Raw genomic sequence first — 27,209 nt, forward strand, 5'->3', positions numbered from 1 at the left:
CTATTCTATTCAGAATGTTCAGGAAAGTTAAGTTGAAGTATTCTATAGCTTCCTCTAGATGTAGATACTTCAGTGGTTCCCAATTACATAGTTTAAGGGTGGATATGAAATTCTGAGTGTTAAAGTTTTTTGTTCCTAATTTCACGATAGCTTGTTTGTTTGACTGGATTTATTCACTACCTAAGTAAAAAAGTTGGAAGATGTTCACTGAGACTATCTGAAAGACAACCAGCACATAAAGACAGAGGATGTCTGTTTGCTAATATTCAATGAAGAATGGATTGCCTATTTGATGTTTTATTGATTCTAGTGGGGGCTTGTATGATTTGGGTGAAGCCATGGAGGTTTATGTGATTTCAAGGGTTTTGTGAGTTAAAAGTATTGGAATCTATTTTGAAGTTCCACATAATAATTGTTTCCTGGGGAAGAAAGTTTGAGGACCATTAGAGTATGTGCTCTAGAGTGGAGATGTTGTTAACTGGAGGTATATAGTTTCAAACTATATTTAAGTATTTTTTTGGAGATGAACATATGTTTTGTAAAGATTACTTCTGCTTTGACTAAAAACAAAAAAAAATGAATAAAAAACAAAAAGAGGCACACCACGACAATCGAAGCTAACCTTTTAATTCCACAAGTAAGCGCTTTCACGTCCCTTCAGACACTTCGTCAGACTTTAAAAATACAAGGCAGGAGAACTTCTTAAATAGTGACACAAAACCATTGAACCAATGACATTACTCTCTAGATTAAAGCATTCATTAGTGTTTTAAATGTACAAAGACAAAGCAATCAAAACCCATCATTCATACTCCACATAACATGTATGTGTAATACATTCATACCCAGACAACTTCAATCTCTGCAACCAATGAACATACATATATTGAAAAAATATCATTCTAAAAACACTTGTGTTAAACACACACACACACACACACACACACACACACATATATAAATACATATATATATATATATATATATATATATATATATACACACACACACACACACACACACACACACAGACACATATAACATTTCATTCTAAAAACTTTATTTTGTAGAATATATGTAGTTCTATAAAATACATATGAATATATATCATATAAGAGTGTCTACTTATAACTGATCATTTTTCATACCATTAATGAGTCAAAGGGTGATCTGCTAAAAATGGTTTTAGAGAAACTCTCTCATTCAAACCATGACCCTTGTCATCCTGTAACTTAATAATCCATCTACTTTCCTGTTTCTCTGTAAAGATCTTGATATTACCTAATCTCACTGTCCTATGTGTCATTTCTAAAACCATAAATGTAAATCTGTGACTAGTCTCTTGCTGTACTACATGTTTTGCCAAGCATTCCTTTCATCCAACTTATTGATGGCACATAAGTGTTCTCTTAATTCTTTCTCAAGTGTCCTATTGGTTTTACCCACACAGAAACTGGTGCATTCCTGACATGCTGCTAAATACATTAAATCCCTAGACTTACAGTCTGAATAATGATTAAAAGTATATATCTGTGCTGTATCTGGGTGAGTAAATGTGTTACAATTAGGTATATAGGCACACTGGTTGCAACTGTGACATGAGAAAGTGCCCTTCCTTACTGAATCTACTTTCTGTTTATTATGTTTTTCATAACAAAGTAGTCTCTTAAGTGACTTTGCATTTTTATAGCACATCTTCAGTCTTTCTCACACAATCTCTTTTATCTTTAAATTTAATAATAGGATATTTCAATTCTTATTAATTACTTCTAAGACTTTCTTATTATTTTAGTGTAATGGATCACTACTCTATGCAATTGATCATGTGTTTTATTGTCTGGAGTTACTGACATCTCTCTCATTCTTCTAATGTAAGGTTTTCCTGCTACTTCTCTATCTAGATCATGTATAGTTTCTAGATCACGTGAATGATAACCTCTTTCTACAAACTCTTTCCTCATCACTTGAAGTGTCCCCTGCAAAGTCTCATCATTACTTGTAAGTCTAGAATACCTAAGAGTTTGACTTTTAACAATGTTCTTGTAGATATGTGGGGGGTGCATACTATTATGGTGTAGTAGGGCGTTCTATCTACATTCCTTCTTCCTTCTTAAACACCTTGGTATGTATAGTGTTCCCTTCTTTTATTAATTCAACATCTAGGAACTCTGTCTGATGTCCACACCATATGGCTGTAAAAGACAGGAACTGCATTGTCTCATTTACATATAGAATGAAATCTTCCAAAGCATCTACACTACCTCTCCGAATCAAAAACACATCATCCACAAAACATTTATAATAAACTATATTACCAGAATAATATGCATCACCAAGAACATAAGTACTTTCCCAATATGCCATCACTGCATTGGCATAAGAGTTAGAGCAGGGTGTCCCCATTGCTACACCATTTATCTGTAAGAAATATGTTGCTTCATACAATAATGCATTATTGTTCAAAATGAAATCCATTAACATGGTGCTTCTAATGGCATCATCCCTGGACATCCCTTTTTCAATCAGAAACAGTCTGAAATAATCAATTCCTACATTATTGAGAATGCTAGTAAAGAGTGACGTAGCATCTAAAGTCACCATGTTATCTTGTGTCATAACCTGACAGCTTGATAATGTCTCCAAAAATTGTTAAGTATCCTTCAGAAAAGAATCCATAGTTTCTACCAGAGGTCTCAACTGTTTCTCCATGTATATTGATATGGGCTCTGTAAGCCAACCTCTACTGGAGACTGTGGGTCTTAAAGGGGTGTTGGTCATCATTTTATGAATTTTAGGGAGCCCTCTGAATGTAGGGACTAAAGGTTGCTCTACCAAAAAATATTTATATATGTCCATATTTAAGATACTGCACATCACCATATCATACAAATCACTATGGACATCTTTAATAATTTTATCAAGTTGTGTGTAAGAAGTGTCCTATATACATTGTTATCAGACAGCATAGTTTCTATATTAGTAGTGTAATAGTCTTTATCTAACAGCACAACCCCCCTTATCTGCGGGTTTAATAACTATCTGATTATTTCCACGTAAAGTTTGTAGAGCATGTCTTTCTGACATATTCAAGTTATAAAAATCAGGTTTCAAAACATTGTTATGACTTTCAAAAATATTCAACAAATCTTTCTCACATGCTTTCTCAAATGAATCAAGCAATGGCTGGAGCTATGGTGTAAAAATATATGGTTTCCTGAAAGCATTCTTATTAATATGTATCATACTACAATCATTAGCATATAAAAGTTTCAAACATACATTTCTAGAGAAATATTTTAGATCAACCACAATGTCTGAGATATCGGCATTCTGTGACGGAATATAAGATAATCCCTTGTCTAAAACAGCTTTCTCTGAGTCCATTAATACATACTTCTGCTTTATTGAAGTCGGGAGTATTTTGTTGTAGGATCTCTACAATAAGGTTATTTTTAAAGAGATTGGCTAGTCCCCATCCTTTTTTGCCCTTTCTATCTATTCTATATATACAGAACCTGGAGGTAGAAATTTATTATCATTAATTTCGCATTTTAACCATGTTTCAGTAATCAGAGCCATGTCATGAGAGTAGTGAGTGAGAATGGCATGAAGTTGTTGGGTTTTGTTAATGATACCTCTAATGTTCAAATTTAATAATAGGAGGTCAGATCCTTTCTAAGAGAGGTTTAGTAGTAAACTATGGCTGTCATGTCGGTGTGTTTATTGGAATGGGTTGTTGTTAGGGCCAGGGTTTGGGTGAATATCTCCACTAAGGGTTAGCTGTGAGGCAATGTGTGATATGGTCTTGAGGAGTTTTATTATGAATGTGTTACATTTCAGTGAGACATTGGGATTGTTTTGTTGTGGTATTATACTATAGGTAATCTGATCAATATAATTAATTCTGTAGATTTAGGGTGATTTCAGTATTTAAAGGTTTTACCTGTGGTGGATAGGAAAATTGCATATTATATGGGGTTGCCAACCCATTGAGACTAATGTGGGATGAGGTGAGTGTTGCTGCTATTGTTAGGAGTATTATTGCAGTAACATGGATGGGTATCATGCTGATTTATTTGAAAGCTATTAAATGTAATGATTTTTTTGTAAATGCATTGCTGTATTGCAATAGTTGGGATAGTTATACTATTTATTTTACTAGGAAAGTCTGACTTGGAACAAAGCCAATTTTCAGCGGAGGCCTGGTGAGAAATTCTCTAGATCCATGTCTTTGTAATGTGGGAGGAAATCGGAGTACATGCAGAAAACCCACACAAATGCAGGGAGGACATGCACACTTCACACAGAAGGCATTCCAGTCAAGAATCAAACCAGAGAACCTCTTGCTGTGAGGTGACAATGCTACCTCTGTACCACTGCACCATCTGTACTAGTTATAAATATTTCTATTGTGTTATGAGGGGAGACTAGTACTATGTAAAAGTGATGTAATTTAATTTGTTAGTTGGGTTGGGTAATAAGGCTTGTGGGTGTAGCTAGTTTAAAATAAATCTGGCATAGCAGGTGTGGAAAATGGAAGTAGGGTAGGGGAGTGTAGTGAGCCCAAGTGCAGCTGGTAGAGCAAAGCTGTGGCATGCACTAAAAGAAAAATTATCGACTATCCAAGTTTGTTTTAACCCAGTTAACTTGGTTTTCAATTCAGAAGTACTTTTTTAAAAAGTAAGGCTTATTTCACTTGCTGGCGATTTGAGCCTTTTACTAACAAAAGTTACAGAGTAATTATTGCTTAGCCAGGGTTTTAGAGTATACTCAGTTACTATATCATTTTTCAGCAGCTGGATTACATGACTGTGATATTTTCTATGTGCTGCTTTTACTTAATGTAGGTTTATTAGTTTCTGTATTGGCCGAGCAAACTTGTTTGAGCTGCCGACCCAGGCAATGTGCTCAATAAGCATTTTGGAGATTTCTTTAGATTAGTTAAAATAAAAAAAAAATCCTTTATAGCTGACCTGCAGTGATTTTAGGTGGTTTTCCTTCTTGCCTGAGTATCTGTGAGGTCTCAGACACTGGTTTGGAGTATGTGGCCACAACTAATTGCATTCATTTTATCAGGGGACAATGTAGTAACATTACGTATACATTCTTTGAACCATTGAATATTATCTCATGTGGAATAACAGAATATCAATTCTGCACATCAGTAGTCAAAAGGGAGGAGCATAGGATGACATACAAGAGTGGAGGAAAATGCACACAGGTGGATTATATCTTATGTAGAAGGGCCAGTCTAAAGGAGATTGGAGACTGTAAAGTGGTGGCAGGGGAAAGTGTAGTTAGGCAGCATAGGATGGTGGTTTGTAGGATGACATTGGTGATCAAGAAGAGGAGGATGAGTGTGAGGGCAGCACCAAGGATCAAATGGTGGACATTGAAAAAGGGTAATTGTGAGGTGATGTTCAGGGAAGAGTTAAGACAGGCACTGGGTAGCAGTAAAGAGTTACCAAATAGCTGGGTAACTACAGCATAGCTAGTAAGAGAGATGGCTAGAAGGGTGCTTGGTGTGACATCTGGAAAGCGGAAGGAGGACAAGGAGCCCTGGTGGTGGAATGAAGAAGTACAGGAGAGTATACAGAGAAAGAGGTTGGCGAAGAAGAAGTGGGATTGTCAAAGAGATGAAGAAAGTAGACAAGAGTATAAGGAGATGAGGTGCATGGGAAAGAGAGAGGTGTTGAAGGCTAAGGATAAGGCATATGAAGAGTTGTATAAAAGGTTGGACACTAAGGAGGGAGAAAAGGACCTGTACCAATTGGCTAGACAGAGGGACCAAGCTAGTAAAGATGTGCAGCAGGTAAGGGTGATAAAGGATAATGAGGGAAACATACTCACAAGCGAGGAGAGTGTGTTGAGCAGATGGAAAGAGTACTTTGAGGGGTTGATGAATGAAGAGAATGAGAGGGAGAGAAGGTTGGATGATGTGTGGATAGTGAATCATGAAGTGCAGTGGATTAACAAGGAGGAAGTAAGGATAGCTATGAAGAGTATGAAGAACGGAAAGGCTGTTGGTCCAGATGACATACCTGTGGAAGCATGGAAGTGTTTAGGTAAAATGGCAGTGGAGTTTTTAGCTAGATTGTTTAATGAAATCTTGGAAAGTGAGAGGATGCCTGAGGAATGGAGAAAAAGTGTTTTGGTACCAATTTTTAAGAATAAGGGTGATGTGCAGAGCTGTAGTAACTACAGAGGGATTAAACTGATCAGTCACAGCATGAAGTTATGGGAAAGAGTAGTGGAAGCTAGGTTAAGAAGGGAGGTGATGATTTGTGATCAGCAGTATGATTTCATGCCAGGAAAGAGCACTACAGATGTGATGTTTGCTCTGAGAGTGTTGATGGAGAAGTACAGAGAAGGTCAGAAGGAGTTGTATTGTGTCTTTGTGGATTAAGGGAAAGCATATGACAGGGTGCCTAGAGAGGAGTTGTGGTATTGTATGAGGAAGTCGGGAGTGTCAGAGAAGTATGTAAGACTGGTACAGGATATGTACGAGGGTAGTGTGACAGCAATGAGGTCTGCGGTGGGAGTGACGGATGTGTTTAAGGTGGAGGTGGGATTATATCAGGGATCAGCTCTGAGCCCTTTCTTATTTGTAATGGTGATGGACAGGTTGACATATGAGATCGGATAGGAGTCTCCGTGGACTATGATGTTTGCAGATGATGTGATCTGTAGTGAGAGTAGGGAACAGGTGGAGGAGACCCTGGAGAGGTGGATATATGCTCTATAGAGAAGATGAGTGAAGGTCAGCAGGACTAAGACAGAATATATATGTGTGAATGAGAGGGAGGATAGAGGAATGATGAGGATGCAGGGAGTAGAGGTGGCGAAGGTGAATGAGTTTAAGTACTTGGTATCAAAAGTTCAGAGTAATGGTGAGTGTGGAAGAGAGGTGAAGAAGAGAGTACAGGCAGGATGGAGTGGGTGGAGAAGAGTGTCAGGAGTGATTTGTGACAGACTAGTACCAGTAAAAGTGAAAGGGAAGGTCTACAAGAGGGTAGTGAGACCAGCTATGTTATACGGGTTGGAGACAGTGGCATTGACAAAAAGGCAGGAGTCAGAGCTTGACGTGGCAGAATTGAAGATGTTAAGATTTGCACTTGGTGTGATGAGGATGGATAGGATTAGGAATAAGTATATTAGAGGGTCAGCCCAGGTTGGAAGGCTTGGACACAAAGCCAGAGGGGCAAGATTACATTGGTTTGGACATGTGCTGAGGAGGGATGCAGAGTATATTGGGAAAAAGATGCTAAGGATGAAGCTGCCAGGTAACAGGAAAAGAGGAAGGCGTAAGATAAGGTTTATGGATGTGGTGAGAGAGGATATGCAGGTGGTTGGTGTGACAGAGCAAGATGCAGAGGACAGGAAGAAATGGAAACAGTTGATCTGCTGTGGTGACCCCTAATGGGAGCAGCCGAAAGAAGAAGAAAGAAGAAGAAGTAGTCAAAAACACAGCATCTGCATGAAACTGAGCCTCACTTATTTAGAAAGTGCCAAGAATCCTTACAATTATAATTTAAGTTTTTTCATACCATCCTTTAAAACGTTATCCAGTAATTTGCTATAAAATAAGTTATAGATCTAGCGGCATCTACTATAGGTGTAAGTGGTGGATTCTCAAGGCACTTGTGAATTTTAGGAATGCCAAAAATCCCAGCAATAACCAGCTTAATATTCAACTACAATCAAATTCATTTTTCTTAATTTGCCCTTGCAGTAACATATCTTCCAAAAACAAATCAATTCTAGAATAATCAATATTAATCTCATTGCAGGACACTTCTTCATAAGTGTCATCCATAAGAAAAATATTCATGCATTCCAAATAAACTTCTCTGTTCATAATAATCACCCCCCCCCCCCCAAAATCTGGTTCATACCTCTTATACTGCAAATCTCATTTAACAACATCAAATCCAATGCAAGCATATTACAAAATGTATGAACATTTGTTTGGTTTAAAATATGGCTTGTATCCAATTTATGTATCCTCTCAAACATTTGAAAGGTATGATGTAACGGGGGTTGTTCATGCATTGCAGTGTGTTTGTTGTTCATGCACTGCAGCACGTTTTATGATTTTAAGATTTTTTTCATTACTTGCTTGGGTTCTTAGTGTGTTTTCTTCACCAAAACTACATCACCTGATGTTGAAGACTGGTCCAACTCTGAATATGATGGTGGAGAACAACTGTCATATTAAAGGAGTACAGTACCATTGCTGGAAAGGGAGTGTGTGTAGACCAGAACCCCTACTCAGGCCATGAGCACAACCTTTGTGTCACCACTTGAAAAACAGGTTGGTACAGACACATGCAGTCAGGGCAGTGGCATGACCACATGGTTCTGTGTACTGGTGCATGTAAATGGCAAGGGGACTGCCCTCCTACAGGACTATCTGTGTCAATGAGTGAAAGCCACTGAATGTCCAGTGCCATTACTAAAACACAAACTAGCAACACTTCAGCCTTTGTGGAGATGATATGGGTTTTGTCAGGTATATGTGATAACTTGCATGTTCAGTATATGCAATAATTTTGATCGCATTGATTGCCTCCTGGCATATGGCAGACCCTTATATATTCTTGTGTTATATGGCAAGCATGTGTCACAGAGATACTCCATTTCTATCTCTACTGAGGGGGGAAATCATGGGCTTTAATGCCCAAGGTCATGGTCACACAGTACCACCACTTCCACAGCAATATCCAGCATGGAGGCAAGTATGGGCAAGAGAGGCATCCCTAACATGCATTGTAGTTCTCACACCAATGCTATGTCTGGATCAGAATGTTATTCATGGTCACAGAACATAAATACCTCTAGTCAATGCCATGTTACTATCCATGATATTCCTGAAAGAAGCAGATCACATGCATGGAGGCAAATATTGGTTGCTCACACACCCTAGATCTGTCTGTTCAACCAAGCCATAGTGTTGCAACTCCTGCTCAGCACTATAGACCCCAGTACAACATACAGATGCTAGCACACACACACACACACACACACACACACACACACACACACACACACACACACACACACACACACACACACACACACACACACACACACACACACACACACACACACACACACACATACAAAAACAGACAGTAGCTCCTCGCAAAGCATTTTGCAATACACCCCTCCAGTATCACCACTGACACAGTGTAATCTATTATTTTTAAGCTTACACAGCACTTGCTCATTTCCCTAAGGAGATATTTCATTCTTGTTTCTCCTCTCCCACTTGTGAAAATGATGACGTCTGTGTCCTGTCCATTGTACCTTGTTATTTTGGTTTCCTGTGTTTGATGCACATTGTGGCCAGTCTCTGTACAAGTAAGCACAGTCCGATATTGGTTTTGCACACATAACATATTACTGTAGTCAGTATGCTTTACTATAGACCAAAGATATGTGTCTTTGCCAGTGTCACAGCATGCAGGGCCCACTTTTGTCTATCATGCCCCCCCCCCCTGCTGGTGGGTGCTCCACTGACTTGTCATCTAGCTCAACCTCTACTGCCCAGTATGTTTGGAGATATTCCTCTTACAAACAGCCTCCATCCAGCATTTACTTCCACACTATGATGGGTAAAGTTGCAGACTGAGAATATTTTAGCACATGTGCCAAAGTCATTCTGCATGGCACCACTGGCTGTATCCATGCAGCAAAATTGTGCATTCAGCAGCCCAAAAAATATTCCATTGTGGCCCGTGTTTCTGCTAGGGCATAGCTTTCCATCCATTGTCTGTAACATGTGAATTTCAGATATCATCATCAACCATATTCTGAATCACCAATAAGATGCCTCTGGGAAAATCACCACTCACAAACCATTGATAAAAGTTGCATGTTTGCCATAAGTGGGAGTCATGATTTCTGCCTGTGGGGCCTGAAGACACATCATAAATAGTACCCTGTACTTTACCAACCACATGGCAGCTGATGGATAAACTTTACAGTTCACATACTTTCTTCCCAGCTCACCGTGAAGGGCCTTTACCTCAATGTGGGTGGACTCTATGGTCACCAGCACCTTGGGGATGCAGGCTGTCATAGAAAGCCTGCATAGTGTTACCTCTCTTATTCGTGGTATGTGGAAACCATATATGTTCACTCATAAAATGCAACATGGCATCAAGAAACTCATGGGTTTTCTCAAGGCAGGTGCATGGTATACCACCACTCTGACACTTTTTGGTTGTAATAGCTAGTAAATGTAAAGCCACATATACTTTAGTATCCATTGAAACAGGTAATCCCTAACTGCCATGAGCCCACAGATCAGTCTGACACATGTGTACCAGCTCCTGTATGGTTTCCCTACCAATCTACAATATCAGTGTCATAAAGGCCATAAAATAATAAGTGCAGTCTGATGATACAGTGCCTCCTAGGGTTCAGATGCACTCCACTGTGGCTACTATCAGCAATAATTGTTTCATATACACATTTTATAAAGCTGAAGCAACTGTTAACATATTTCTGCTGCTCCATTGCACTTATTCTGGGACTCCGTTGTGATCACTAACACTGGTGATTGTGCATCATGTTGCACTCTTTATGGGATTCTGAATTATTCCATCATCTTGTTTTCCTCATTTGCATACACAGAGCTACTTTTGTGCATTACCAGGTCATTATACAGCCATTAGAAGGTATTGTGAGCAACCATCCTGCTTAGCCTCCTTTGCTTGTGCTCAATGCAGCACTGCATCTCACACACCCTTGGCATGGCTTCTTGCCATGTACAATTGGCTACTGCAATGCAGTAGATTTTTCTGAATTCCAAGGTAAGTGTTGCATGTGCAAACACAATAATGAAGGTTACTACTTATCTTCACTTAGAATGAAGTCTTTATATGTGCATTACTGTGCAGCATGAACTTCCCTGGAAATTTCACACAAGCCTAGATTATTACCTGAAGTCAGAATCAAACCCTCTCCCTTCCATCTGGGAGGTAAACACCTAAATCATTATTCCAGCCCCACCAAACACACGTGCTGTTTACATGGATAACTCAGGATCTTCAGTGTTCCATCTCTATAATAAATGTGGTTTCTATTAATTTGGTACAAATGAGCTAATTTTGTATTTACTGAAAATGCAGTACCCATAGTTCTGTCATGTTATTATTGTTGCACTCATACTGTTAATATTGTTGTACTCCCTTTGACATTGCTCTAGCGCATAGCTGAAAGGTGCCCTGGGATCAGTTAATTCATTTCATAGTAAAGAGACAATAAATAAATGAATAATTAAATGATCAGTTTAAATCATTTACAACCATATGACATCTAACTTGTTTTCTTTCTTTAGCAAAGTATATTTTCTTGTTGTGCTGACCATTTAAAATGCAGTTTACATCAATCCTTCTGATATGAAGCATATGAATAGTAAGAAATGTACGTATGTTCATAACAAGCAAATGTCTGAATCACTTAAATGCTGGACTAAACTCATAGCTACCCAGTCATATATTGTAACTCTCACACTGTCTTATATCATTCATATATACTTAACAATGAAATCTGAAGTCTACCTGGTACAATCCACAAACTATACTAGAATGGTTGAGGTATAAAATATATAAATCCATCCTGAGACATCCCAGAATGTCATTTTGTCATGCTATAACTATATATTTATAAGAAGTAAAATAATCGTTGAATACTTGATGTTGTATAAATTGAAGTATGATTCTTGTCATTATATTTAATAAATGGCAACACTATAGTAGTCACAATCATCAGTAATGCATAAAGAATGAAGTGTGATCGGATTAATGTTAACAGAATTCAACTAAAATTATTTTGTTACAAAGAAGTTTTATCTCACACAGACTTCTTAACTACTGGCCTGAAGATCTCTTTAGAAATTCCACCTGGATCACATTGTAGTTATAAGTGATGAAACAGTGTCTGAACAAATTTACGCTGCAGAAGAAAATTATTCCCAGGTGTATGTCCTGTAATTGTCAATGTATGGATGAGATAACAAAATACCTTTAAAAGACAAATTCCCTGTGGCCTGTTTTCAGACTAGTTGATTATGCAGTAAGATAAAATATGTATTCCCTATCCTGAAGAAGCTTAGCTTTGTCCTAATTACTGTAAAATACAAGGTGTGTTGCTTCTTTCTGTTTTGCTGCAGTGTGACATATTGGTTGTCTCCATTTCAAATATCACAAAACCACTGAGACATTGCAACATACAAGCTGATTATATGCATGTGTTCAAAATGGTTTCAAGGTTATTTCATGTTATCAGAGTTTGTAAAAACTTTACAATACTTTTTCCTACCATAAAAATCACTTTCAGCTATAGTAAAACAAAGCTTAAATGGATGTTGAAGTTACTCTAAATAAACAATAAGGTACGCCAGGGCAGTATTATACAGTATGTCAATCCATTTCTTGACTATTTCAGTAGTGCAGAAGTCTATGCTACATTAATTAATTTGTATCTGTTACCTGGGTACATGCACTGCCCATGTAGATGCCAATTCCTATACCTTACCTGTGATAATATGTCATTTACAAAGTCTACTAGCTACGTCAGGAATTATGAGTAATGTTTATACTAAGGGCATACGAGTAATAGCATTATATTGGTAAATATGCTATAAAATACCATTAAAATGGTTTACACAACACTGAAATACATAGCGATAGACAAAACAACACAGAAAGCATATAAAAAAGAGACTTAGGTTAAGAAAAGGAACTATGTACTGAACAACTAAATGTTAAATAACAGATAAATTGAAGTTTGTGAACACAAAGGGAAGAAAGGAGTTTAAATCTGAACATGGCATTATAAAACTACTTTAATTTTCTTTGGCAGAAAATTCTACAAAGATCTGACTTTCTTGCTAAAATTTATTTTTGAATATTTTGCTTCTCTGCAAGTGTTACATGACGTAGTAAGGACTATGTTGTCCTTATGTCAGGCATTCTTTTCTGATATAGGTTCATAGGTGTTTACTAAGCTAATGACCACAAGGGCCTTTTTAAGCCTAGCCATGCATCCCAAATCTCTGACAAGTTCTTATACCATTGATAAGTGTAAGCATGGGCCTGGGAGATGAACCACTTATAGGTTACCTGTTTGCATCAGAGACATGGGTGCCAAACCAGGGACAAATTTCTGGTTTCCCATCCAATTGTCCAAGTTGTACTTGAATTGGATTAGGGAGGAACTCTGCTTCACATGGATGGATGGCCTGTTCCATAGGTGGGGTAGTCTCCGGGATACATACCTATCTCTTCAGCAGGTCCTATTTATATCACAGGCAAGGTTTAAGTATTTAGAAAGGGTAATTCTGGTACTATTTGTTTTGTGGATATGCAGGAGGTTCATCAGAGTGGGGTCTGACAATGCCCTGTATGCTAAGCATTGATCTCCCCTCAAAAGCCTGTAGGAGACAGAATACAAGGATAGGGCCTTGAGGCGCTTTGCATAGGACATATTACTTACGCCCTGTATTCTTTTAGTGAGGAACCTCTGTGGATGTTCCAGATGTTATTCTTTAAGAAAGTACTTTCTGATGGGTTTAACAGATTCCTGAGTTATCCATCAGCTGATGTGAACTGTCCAGAACTGTGCAAGAAATGTGGTGTGGCTTAGGCATGAGAGAAGTCAGTTTCATTTACATATTCTGCTCCAGCTTTTTCTTGGGTTTATCTGCTGGTCCTCTGTTGAGTAAAGTGTTTAATGGGTCTGCTACAGGTGCGCATGTGTTAGTAGCTTATGACACACTTGCTTGCTGTCACTTGCTCAAAAAAATCAAGTGCTGTAACTCCCACTAGCCTGATCTCCCATAGCTACTTAGCCCTCCCAACACCTGACCTATAAAACTGTATTGCCCTACCAGAGCCTCCACTCAAACTATAATCACTCCCACCCACTTCCTAAACCTCCAATCCGCTCCCTAAACCTGAATTCCCTGATTGCTCCCTACCTAACCATAAAACAACTTTCCTGCTCCCTAACTTTAAAACTCCCCTCATGCTCCTTAATCCTAAAACTCCCCTCCTGCTCCCTAGCCCTAAAACTCCTCTCTTGCTCCCTTAACTTTAATCCTTTTCCTGATCACTGCTTTAATCTGCACTCCCGTTTTCTCCTACTACCTCATTATGGCTGCCACATTTACCTCGTTAAATCTAGAATAATGTTTTCAGGGAAAGCAGCAGCTCCTTGTCTGTACTCATATCTGAGTTTGAGTGTGAGTGGCAGTCTATACAAGTTCCAAGATGCTTGAGTCACTGGCTTCAAGATAGACTCTGGATTCAGCAAGCTCTGCACAGAGTGCAGGGATAGTACAAGAGCTACTGCACATAATATGGCCGCCGAGAGATCTAGGATCAAGCTCCTAGGACGTGCACGAGCACTCCTACACTATTCCCATATGGACACCACTACTATATGCTAATTCCCTCATTTGCTGGTGAAAACCATGCAAATGAGTTGAATTAGCAATCCAGGAAACAGGCAGACGTCTGTGCAGGAATAGTTTAACCTGCAGAAATGTATTCGGTTACTAACCGAATAAATTTCTGCAAATTACAAAACGGAGGCATGACAGCTTGAAAGAAAGCATGTATTCAATGTAGTAGACATGCCAATGGCCAAATATATGGCCATTGGCATGAAAAATAGCTGCAATATTATTAAAAAAAATGTCATTTTTTTTTTTGGCCAATCTCGGCCATTTAAGCGTATGACAGTTGTGCGCAAAAGAGATCGCCATGAAAATAAGAAAAAAAGGGGGAAATCAGCTTTTTGCCATAATAGTCAATGGCATACATAAGACAACAATACCAGGGAATAGTGGTTGCTAAGAGGGAAGGCTCAGTGTGAGGGTGGTAACTATAAATTAGCATTCTGGTTTATGTAAATGAGGGGACTGATACTGAATCACAGATTTCCTCTCAGTGTTAGCTTGCACCCAGCCGTGTATGTGCAGCAACACCATTGTATAAGTATAAGAGATGGATGACCTCATAAGGGGGAGTGTCATGCATGCTGTAAGCTTATTGGACCTGTGTGGCCTGTGTTTCCCTTTAGCTAAGCAAAGCTAAGGAAGGGGATGTGTCTCACATTGTTGAGCACTGTTTTCCTTGCTTAAATGGATGTGCACACTGCGCACCGGGTTTTAAACAAACAAAAAAAAAAAAAAACAAGAAGTAGCAGTTCTGTTCACACCTGAGCACTGGGTATGGGCGGCATGCCTCAGAGCTTAAATGGGAAGGCAATGGGAAGGGAAAACAGCAGTAGGAAGACAATCAAGGAGAACTAGTATAGCTGGCAGCTGAAATGCATCAGAATCAGCCAATTACACAGCAGCAGCCCAGTCCACTACTATAAACTATGCAAACACCTTTCAGTCTGCTTTTTCCCACAAACTCTACACCCCCAGTGTACACAGATGGGGAAATTGTACCTGACAAAACTAACAAAATGTTTGGGGCTGCTGTTGCTATCAAACATCAATATGTGCAAGAGGCTGAGGGTGGTGAGGATGTAAATGCTGATGACCATACCACAGTAAGGAGGAGGAGAAGAGTGTACAGAGCCAGGGTAACCTACCAGGGCCTACATAAGCTGGAGATAATGGAGCGCTATAGGGTGGATAAGGACATTCTACAGCAAATTGTTGAGCTGTGCCAGCCCTGCCTCACACACAGAACCAACAGAGGGGATCCCATGCCAGTGGATACCAAGGTATGTGTAGGCTTAAGAATACTAGCCACAGGTACCTTCCAAAGGGCAACTGGGGATATCATGGGGATCTCACAGGCATCAGCATACAGGGTACTCCACCAGTTCCTTGATGCCATGTCAGCACATGCCGGTGAGCACATATATTTCCTCAACATCTGTGAGGCGTTGACCAGCAATATGCATCTCGTCAAACAAATAGCAGAATACCCTGAGGTAGTGGGTGCTATAGACTGCATGAATATAGACATCAAAGCACCACCCGGTGTTACATAAACCACAAGGGCTTCACCTCCATCAACTGCCACATCGAGTGTGATGCCCAAGGTATTATCTTGAATGTGTGTGCTGGCAGCCCTGGAAGTTATCACAACTCCCACATCTGGTATATGACACAGCTGTAACAGTCATTTCCCAGTTGGGACATCCCATATGGCCACCTAGTGGGGAATGCTGGCTATACACGGGAGCCGTGGCTGATGACACCCCTCAGAAATGTACACACACCTGAACAAGAACTCCATGATGAGAGGCATGCACAAACCAGAATCATAATAGAGTGTGTGTTTGGGATGCTCAAGTCATGGTTCCGTTTCTTGGACATATCCAATGGAACCTTGCAGTACTCTCCAGTTAGATGTACACAAATGTTCATAGTGTGTGCCGTGCTACATAATATGATCCTGCAGAAACAGCTGTAGCAAGAACAGCACAGGGAAAGGTCACACAGCCCCCCACCATTGCCAAGGCCATCACAGGCAGAGAGTGACTTGGAGGAGGAACTGCCTGAGCCTGCCCATGTAGGCAGAAGGAGGTGTGCCCAGTATGTGCCGGCCTTGGCAAAGAGGCAATGCATAGCGCATACACTGAGTTGGTAGGGACCCATAGAATGACACCTCTCTCTGACTCGCACATACAGTAAAAGGGATGCCAAACATGACACTACCTGTGCTTTACCATGTATAGGGAGTGTACTATGTCCATCTGACATAGTCAGCCCTCCAGCACCATCCTCAATACTGGCCCAGCCACAAGGTAAGTCATTCTTCCTATCAATTACTGAATGGAATAGTATGTTCTGATAGTTGTATCTATGGTATGGACACGAGTATGCAAGGGAATTGGGTGGCTGAATGGGATGGCAGCATATAGTGGACACCTACATGGGCAGCATGAAATCCATAACAAATACTTTTATCAACATACTAGGCAGTACTAGACAAGGTGACAAATCCCACTGCAGTACATATGGTGGCCCAAATGTGTGTCCATAGGACACACACATGCATGTTAGTGAGGGTCATATACCTACCACCAGCCTAAGCCAGCAGGACAGGTGTAGATGACCATAAAGAAAGGCTGGGCTATGGCCTCCAGTTGATGGCAATGGTGAACATCCCCCTTCCAGACCTACACAGACAGACTACAACAGGTCTGGCAGTTGTATGTTAGTTCTGAAGGGTAAGAAGTCTGAAACTGAAATGTAGGTCAATAAAACCTAAGATCTGTACTCTACTGATATGCCTCCAGTCTGCATGATAGGTCAGAAAACAATACGAAATGGAAGCCAACAGAGTACCTGAAATACCAGTACAGTCATAGCAAATGTTTAAAATCATCAGGTGTGCCCCCCCCCCCCCACCACAATCCTATGTAGAAATGCAGTAACATGTAAGTGAGAGGAGTAATATGAGTGTATCACAGATTACCTGAGCTGGCCCAATCTACAGGATAGATTGTTTCATGTGTACAATATTCAGGGGTCTCTTTCTTAGGTTGTTATTTGTGTTCAATATTGTCTGAAAGTGGTCAGCATGTAGGCATGAAGGGTTGTGTCTCGGTGGCCTATGGGCAGTACTGTGGTTGACAGGGCCATGTTCTGACAACTGCAGAGCCAACCACAATGCTTCTCAGCAAAACCCATGTCAGCAGTCATACTCACTGTCCAGCAGTCATACTCACTGTCCAGATGTCAATATCTATCACTGTCTGAAAGATGGATATGCCATGAATATGGCCATATACATACACACATTACACAGGTGGAAGTACCCTAGACAGAGTACATAAAATGTAACTGTCAACTGCACACACCTTTGGAATTGTACATACAGGTTAGCAGCACATTAGTTGTCTGTGTAGTATGGAATACTGATGTAGTCTGGCCAATCACTGGCAGACCACAAAAGGCACAGTTATGAAGTAATGAGAGACTGCCTATGTCCCTGCACAAGGCAGCATAAGGGGAATGTCCCAGGTATATCTCTGAGTCAGCTGCAAGTAGCTTCCATATCAAACATGCATTCAGCTCACCCCACCATCAGCCACAGGTTTATCACAAGTCATATCCTTGCTGCTGGGAATGAGTACAGTATGACCCCACTTGTGTATGGGAATACCTATAGAATGCAGCATGCTAAAGAGGTGTCCTATGCAGGTGTGTCCCTAGCTGTAAACAGCACCCTGCCTGCTCCAGACCAATGGATCAATATGGACAGGAACTATTGCCATTAATACATTGCACACTTACCCTGTCACCCCAGGGAAATTCACTGGCTCGCAAACTGGGAATGTATTAGTGACAGAATGCACTGGCCTGCTACAGATGGCTTGCATCACTACCAAATGGCCTACAGTCCTCTGTTAAAAGTCTGTGCCTCACCTGTAGTGCCAATGTATGGTATCTCACGGTGTCCCAACTAACAACCTAACACAGTCAACAGAACACAAATGCAAGGCCATGTTGAGAAATCCCAGTAGCATGCCCCCCATGTCCTACTGCTTGAACTGTGGACCAATCCATAAATACCACTGGGATGAAGGGCCAACTATAGGGATACTTCTCAGGTATCGCTTGCATAATGTTAAGAAAAGGATAGCATAACAGAGTGGGGGGTGTAGAAGCATGGACGTCATGGAGTGTGTGACATCTAAAACTCTGATGTGTGCCCATACTACCCCTTCCTGTAAACCCACTAATGAGTGGCTACAAACCTACTCATAAACCACAATGTGAAAGGGGACTGACCAGATATATGAGCCCTGCCTCAGGGTAACCCGGGTGAATCTGTACAGCTGAGAGGTATGGACAAAGCAGGATATGGCCATTCTGTTAAGTCAATATATGTACAAGAAGGGGATCCTTAGCCACCATACTACCAAGGTGCTGGACAATTTACACAGACCCATCAGCAAATGTCTGTAGCTACCACTCCAGAATGGCAGGAGTGTGCAAGAATGTGTAGGCTACGGCCCACAATACTGGACACAGCTTCATTCATCTTGTATTTCCCGGTAAATAACTGTGAGCAAATAATTATATCTGTCAGTAGTTGATGAAATAATACATCACAGTGTAAAACAGTACATATGTCTGAATATCTCTTCTAACAACAACCATGTAACCAAGCAGCACAGACAGTAATAGTCAGAGTATTCCCTAACTGTCACCCAATCGTGACTCCATATTGTCAACCTAACTACAGATATCCTGCAGAAACAGGTTGCTAGCTGTAGGTGTAGAACACCAAACTCTTGAGTGGAGTACAAACATACCTGGAATGGATTCACACACTTAGTACAGAGGGTCATACTGGGCATGCTCATACACTTAGAGAAATGAAGGCCATGCCTGACAACACAGTGGACTATACATATCTGTCATTTGCAGATGTCTGCACACATGCCAAATTGTACTAGAAATAAGTATCCATGTAGCATTTATAAACTCAGTCCTGTCAGATGTAAAGTTATGTGTGACTGAGGGTGTGTGTGTGTTTCCAGAGGAATGATTTATGGCCCATTCACAAACACTGCACTTCCCATTGTCCATGTTAATACTCCTGCTGATGTCAATCACCTTGAAATAAGCCTTTGGGAAGTCTCAGCCCTATAAACTTCATGGCGCTTACAATAGCTGCATAGAATGCAGCATGCTAAAAAGGTGTAGTGTAGCATACTCGTTTGGCAGAAGTTCTAATTCTTGACATGGCAACTGTGTGTGTCTTTGTTGACACCTGGTTTTGTTGACATCCACACTTACTACTCTTCCCTTACTCCTCCTTTAGCATTGCTGCTGATGTGACTCACGTTCAAAGATATCCCCCAAACCAAAACCTCTGCAAGGGGACAGGTGCACAGGCTCAAAAGGCAATATCAAAAAACAAAACAGCCAGCACTCAGCTGGAGCAAATAACTAGTTTTAATGTACACAGGTCTTTTTCAATGCAAAAAGATACCTTTGGACAGCTCTCCAACATATAAGTTTCAGGGCGCATGGGATAACTGCATAATACTATAGTGTAGCAATCTTGTTAAGTAGGAGTTCCAATCCTAATCCTGGCAACTGTGTAAATGTGAGGGTTTGTGTGAGACAGTGTGTGTGTGTATCCTTGTAGAGACCTGATTTTGTGGTCATTCACACTTATACTTCCCTTACCCCTTCTTTACCACTTCTGCTGATGTCACCCACCTTCAAAGATGCCTTGGCAGAACTCACCAGTATGTAACTCCATGGTGTGTGTATAAATGTGGAACAATGCAGTAGTGATGACTACATGGGTTTGAATCTCATACCTGGCAAGTGTTTGTGTGTGTATGTATGTCCATACCCCAAAGCTTTTGGCCCCAGTTCATAGGCAGGTACTAGTTTTTGGCCCTAGTGCCTATATAAACCTAGCCAAAAAGGTACCCTGGCTTTTGCCACCCAAGAAAATTATTTTCCTGTGCCCCTGTCGAGCAGAGCCACAGAAGTGATCCCCGGGGTGAGTTTCCTATCTCCCATCCAATCATCAAGATTTTTCTTGAAGAGTGCTAATGAGGAGCTTTGTTTGATATAGATAGGTAGTTTGTTCCAGAGTATGGGAAGTCTCTGGGACAGGAATTTATCCCTCCAGCATGTTCTGTTTATTGTGGTGACAAGGTTTAGGTCCCTAGAGCATGTAGCTTGGAGGGATTGCGATTTCTTTAAGTGGAGCATGTCCAACAGCTCTGGGTTTGACATAGCTTTGTATGTTAGGCAGAGATCACCTTTGAGTAGGCTATATGCGATGGAGTAAAGCTGGAGTTTTTTTTGAGATGGTCTGCATAGGGCATCCGTTTGAGGCCAGTAATCCTCTTTGTGAGGTATTTCTGTGGTCTTTCCAGTTGTTGTAGATGTCTTGTGAGGTACATACAAAAAGGGGTGCTGTATTCTATAATGGTCGAATGAGTGATGAATAGAGTAGGAACAATGACCTCTTTTTTCCTGGATGAGAAACCTTTTGTGATGAGGTATGTCACATAGAAGGATTTCCTGACTACTGTGGCGATGTGATTATCAAAGGAGAGACTACTGTCCACCTGTGTCCCAAGGTCTCTTATCACTCTTCCGGTGTTAAGTAGACTACTACCTATGTGGCAGTTCATGGGTACAAGAGTTTTTACCAAAAGGGATGACAACGCACTTTTTGGCATTGAGCTTGAGGCCATGGCTTTGACACCAGGCATCTGTCTCAGCGAGGCCCTTTTGTAGGATGTCCGCATTGTTAGGAGTTTCGATTATGGCTCCTAGCTTGCAATCATCTGCAAACTTCATTAGCCCAAGACCTTCTGTGTTAGCCTACACATCAGAGAAGAGATACCAAACAGGAGAGGACCCAGGACTGAACCCTGTGGTACTCCACTTGTCACTGGTCTGAAGTCAGATTTGGAGTCTGCTACTTACACAGAGTGGGTTCTGTCAGTGAGCCAGTTAGCAACCCATCTTGTGACATAGGGATTTATACCTAGTTTAGTGAGTTTATCTATAATTCCAGAGTGGGGGATGGTGTCAAAATCCTTGGCGAGATCTAGATAGGCTGTGTGAGCCACCTTACCCTCATCTACATCTTTGGTGACCGCTTCAAAGAAGTCTATTAGGTTTAGGAGACATGATCTGCCTTTTACAAACCCGAACTGGGTGGGGTCCAGAGTTTGCAGATTACCAATGTCATTGTTTATAAGTTCCATGATGATACGATCCATAGCCTTGCATACCAGGCTCATCAGGCTAATGGGACAGTAGTTCCCGGGGTCCAAGGTGGCTCCCCCTTTGTGGAGTGGGATAACCATCGCTGTGGGCCATTCTGTGGGCACAAAGCCTGAGGTGAGGATATGATTGAACATAGTACTTAGGTGGGGTGCCATTTCATTCTGTAGTCTGTGTAGAATGCATCCTGGGATGTTGTCAGGTCCCATGGATGCTGTGTTCCTGGCTTTGGAGAGTAAGGTTTTTACCTGTGCAGCCATGATTACAGAAACTTTGCATTCTTCCGGTATAGAGATGGGTCCTTTAGGGGTTGAGAGAGGAGTAAAGTTAGCACTGAACATATCTGCCAGGATGTTGGCAATATCAGTTGGTTCTGTATATTTAGTGCCATTGTGCTGTAACTCAGAGCAGATCTGAGTGTTGCCATTGAGATTCGTGACATAACTATAGAATGCGTTGTGGTTGTCTTTAGAATCAGTGGTGATTTTGTTTTTGTAACTAGCTTAGGATGATTTTATGAGGGATCTCAGCTTCTTACTTAGGCTGATGAAGGAGTTCCTCCAATCATGGGATTTTACTGTTTTTTGCAACAGTTTCTTTCTTCTGTTGTAGAGTTTGTTTATGGCAAGGGACCACCAGATTGGCTTCCTTTTTTTGGAGGATAGCATCTTGGTTCTGTTAGGGACTGCACAGTCCATGCACTCAGTACAAAGTACACATCTCAGTGCCTGACTTTAGCAGCCCTGCAGATTTCATCCACCTTAATAGTTCCTATTGCCAACCCTAAACCATGTAAGGTCAGTGGAGCATGTGGAAAATGCACAACATAATGGTCTGAAACGATTGTTAGATAGACGTTTGAACCTCACCCCTGGCAAATGTAAATGTGTGAGTAGGGTAAAATATTTTTTTGAATCTCTCACCCACTACATCACCCAATGCCAGTATTTACAAGGGCTGGTGATGTTCATCACCTTAGAAATAGCTTGGGACAACATCCATCATGTAAGCTCAGTGGCACATGCAATAAATGCGGTACACTTTAGTAGCAATACATAGCTATATAGGTGCTGTAATCTCAGTACTGGTAAGTGTGTCATCAGTATCCTGTGTGGGGGTTTGTCTGATTGTGCAACAACAGGATCCATTGGGGGCCAGGTTTTGCTAAATTATCATGTTGAGGACCTAGTATATGTTACAGTGTCCACATTACAAGGCCAACAGATGTCAAACCCTGGAGATGTTGGTGTAGACAATCCACAACCCTAAATGTGACAGTATGGATTAGTGAGCAATATAGGTAACCCTTCTATTACTCAGAGACTACTCTCTACCCACGTATCATACAAAAACACACTTGGCTAGGCAACAACCAGTATATTGGCAGTTCCCCTGCATATTGCCTCAGAGATAGTACCCATGGTGTGATAGCAGTGGACAACATGCCTGTTGACCACAACAGTGCCACTGACATCAGAAATTACTTTGATGTGTTAAATCTCCTGACTGAGTGTGTGTTATCCAGCAAGAAAAAGGACATGGCACCCTGTTTCATCCACTCAGTAGCTCAATAAATGTGTACAATGGCCCTTTTGCCATGTTCCCCACTGGACACCTGCAACAAATGTAGAGTCTGCAAATGTACCCCACAAAGGGACTACCATGCCTTATACACATGCCCTTTATGGACAGATGCCACTAACTCCACTTAATACCTGTATCATACTGTCAATGTAGGTGCAATCATGACCTCAGTTACATAGCCAGGTCTCACCAAATGATGTCAGGAATGTTACATCAGAAGATACCAGTCTGTCCACACAACATGCCCCAGAGAACTCAAGTATACTTCCACATGTCAAAGAACATTCATGTGGGACATGTGCACAACCCAGACATCTGTCCTTGTTATGAAATATAGATCACATACATGGGAAGCAGTGCACACCACTGGCACCCACAATGGAAAACCGGATGAGTGGATGGTGAATACAATACCCACCGCTGGGGACCACTGCAGTGACTATACTCCAGAGCCACACTGGGGACTATTGTCATGTGGCCTGATGCCAAGGTATTCCCTTGGGTTAGCCTTGTAGATCCTTCAGGCCCATTCACCTACTACACACCTATGAAGCAACTAACCTATGGATCTCAGTACTGACAAGTGTGTGTGTGTGTGTGTGTGTGTGTGTGTGTGTGTGTGTGTGTGTGTGTGTGTGTGTGTGTGTGTGTGTGTGTGTGTGTGTGTGTGTGTGTGTGTGTGTGTGTGTGTGTGTGTGTGTATTAATCCCAGTGTGTTTGTTTGATGAATATCCCCTGTGGCTGTGGTTATTAGCAATCGGAGGTGTGTCCAAACCAGAACATATACCATTCTCCATTCTACAACAGATGTTGTACATCAACATGTACCTACGTACAAGCCTCAGCCCTATAATCTGAGGCATATGCAATCACTGTGTTATAGACTGGAAATCACTGTGCACATACTGTACCCTGGCTATGACATGGTGGATGTGTCACTATACTGCCATACCCTGTGGCCTTGCTGCAGGGCCACATCCTGGTGACACACAGACACCTAGAATGGACATGGGAGACAGCATGTGAGAACACATTCACTCAGCACTTCACTTGTGGGGGAGAGAGGGGAAAAGCTGGCACTGAATGTGTTGCCAAGACTGTGACAATATCTGTTGTCTTAGGATTGGTATTAGCTTTGTGCTGTAACTCACAGCACTTGTGTTTAATTATGTGGAGGTTGTTGATGTAACTGTCATGGCTGTTGTGACTGTCGTCAGTGTCTGCTGCATCTTTGCTGCCATAGATATCTGTTGGGAACTCCATGAGGGATCCAAAGGTGTGTTTGAGGCTAATAAGAGAGTTCAACAGTCATGGGATACCACCTTTCCCTGCAACAGTGTCCTCCTTTTGATGTAAAATTCAGTAATGGTAAGGGGCTGTTACATTGTTTCCCAGTGTTTGGAGGACAGTGTCTGGGCTCTGTTGGCTTTGGCTAGCACCATGCATTCATGTAACTGTTTGTACAGTGCCTATGTGTATGATTCCACAATCATGCAGCTATATCCCATTGCCATGGGTACAGTGAAGACAACCACCCCTGTTTTCATGGCTGCAAAGTCAGCTTTGGTTAGATTTTCCAAGTGGTTATCTCTGTGGGAGGTGTGGCTGAAATGTTGAGTTCCATGTTGATTACAGCCTGTGTGAATCTCACCATGCAGGGATTGACATCTGGAGATAAGCAATGGTCCCATATTTAAGTGGTCAACACTGGTCATGGCTGTTGCATCCTCTACCATGGGTCAGTATGAGCTGGTGTAGGGCAATGGAAATGATGAATACCGGAAGTGTTGGGCCACTGTACCAGTGATTGGCTGCATTCCCCAGGTGATGGAGGGGTAGTTGAAGACTCGTACTATGTCAGTGTTGCATTGAACTGTCAGCGATGGCAGGGTGTTGAGGAATGGGCATTGACATGGCTATGGACATAGATGTGGACCCATAGCAGGCTATGTTCTGGATATCACCATTACCCCAAGGCGGTTGTACCGGACGTATTGCCAATGCATTATGATGGGATGCTAGTCTGGAGGTGTTCCTATCCATAATGAATATGGAGACAACACCACCTGTGGAGGTGTGGTGTGGTCCATGTTTGGGGGTCTGACAGCTGTGGAATGCATCATAGCCTGATACTGCAGGTCTACTGTCTGCTGCTCTGAACTACCTTTCCAATACAACAGACGTGTCCTCCACTCCAACAACTGCTATGAGTGACTGCATCCTGACAGTTAGATGTCCACTGTTGAGCAACATGACCCTCAGACAGCATACATGTGTAGTTGTTATGGTGGTAATCACATTAGGAAGACTGTCCAATAAGCACCATAGGGGTGGCAAGACACATAGCCATTACCTGGCAACCCAGCGGTGACAGATGCAGGACATCCATGGCAAGTCATTGGGTTCTGGCAATCATGCCATCCCAGGTAGTGAGGCCCTTGATCACCTGAGAATGACACATAACAGGTACACCAGTGTTGCAGTCAACCATCTGTTGATAGTGCGGCAGCATCATTTTGGGTGACAGCGGTACACTGCCCAGTGCTACTGTTACAGCTACCTGAACTGCATAATCAGAGAATTCAACCATGTATCCTGTCATGTAGTCCAGGGAGGTGTGTCCCAATTCATTCACACCCACATGGATACGGAGTGATACTCATAGTTGTTGTGGAGTGACAAGACTGGCTGTGTGATGTGTTAGATGCTGGCATGTGATTCATATTTGGCTGTTACCTGCTCTAAATTCAAATAGTGAGTGGGATGTGTGTGCCTCAGTATTGAGTTACCTATGATCACTGAATTGTCCAAGGTGATTAGCCTTTGGGGCTCAGGTTGGGGGCACACTGTAGGTTAAATATGTGTCCCTTGTCATGTGCCATATCGCAGTGCCTGACTGGGTATCTGCCTTGCTGGTCTGTGCTGTTTGGATATATGTCCACTGAGTGCCTCTGGGAAGGTGGGTGTGTGTCTTTTCACTGTATGTCATGGCAGTCAAAGTGGGTGTCATGTTGAGCTACATGTTCTACATTGTGTGCTGCAGGTGTTGATCTTATACTCTTAACCTGCTAGTCCATTATTTGCTGGAGAGTGCAAATGTCCACATTGGGTGATATATGGTTAACCCTGACAGGTCTGAGTGTTTGGAGTTTAGAGGGGAGAGTTGTCTGTGTACATGCGGCAGTTGCAGCAGTGCCCCGGAATGCACATGTGCACCACGTCAGTGAGTGAAAGCACAGATAACCACCCTTCAAACATGCCAGGAGGGGTGGGCATAAGTATGGGGAAGAACTGGGGCGACATCTGTGATGAATGAGCACTGCTGACAGCTCACAGGTGTGCCATAACTCATGATACAATAACCTGGTGAAGTGCCAAGCCATAATGCTAGCTGAAGTGCAAGACAGAAAGAACTAGGTTGATGTATGGGTGGAAAAGAAAGCATACTGTCTGACACTTGTAATACGTTACCACAGCTGTGCAGTTATCTGCAGCTTGGCCATGTGAAACTTCAGTAAGGTCTGTAGTGTGTGCAGTAACTGTGTAACACTATAGTAGGAATACCTAGACAGGCAGGAGTTCTAATCCCAAAACTGGCACATGTGTGTGTGAATCATGTACTGTCTGGCTCATACCATTTTTGATCTGTGCACTACCCTTTACACTTCCATTCACTCTAATTTAGTAGACCTGTTGATGTCATCCACCTCAGAAGTACCTTTGGTTGAGTTGAAATTGTATAAGCTCTGTGGCACATCTCATAATTGAATAGCACTAAAGTAGGAATACCTAGATTGGTAGGAGTACTAATCCCAATACTGGCAAGTATGTGTGTGAGAATCATGTACTATCTATTTCATATAATTTT

This window comes from Protopterus annectens, chromosome 1.part0, assembly GCF_019279795.1.
Source record: "Protopterus annectens isolate FY-2018-M chromosome 1.part0, PAN1.0, whole genome shotgun sequence".
Classification (NCBI taxonomy): domain Eukaryota; kingdom Metazoa; phylum Chordata; order Ceratodontiformes; family Protopteridae; genus Protopterus; species Protopterus annectens.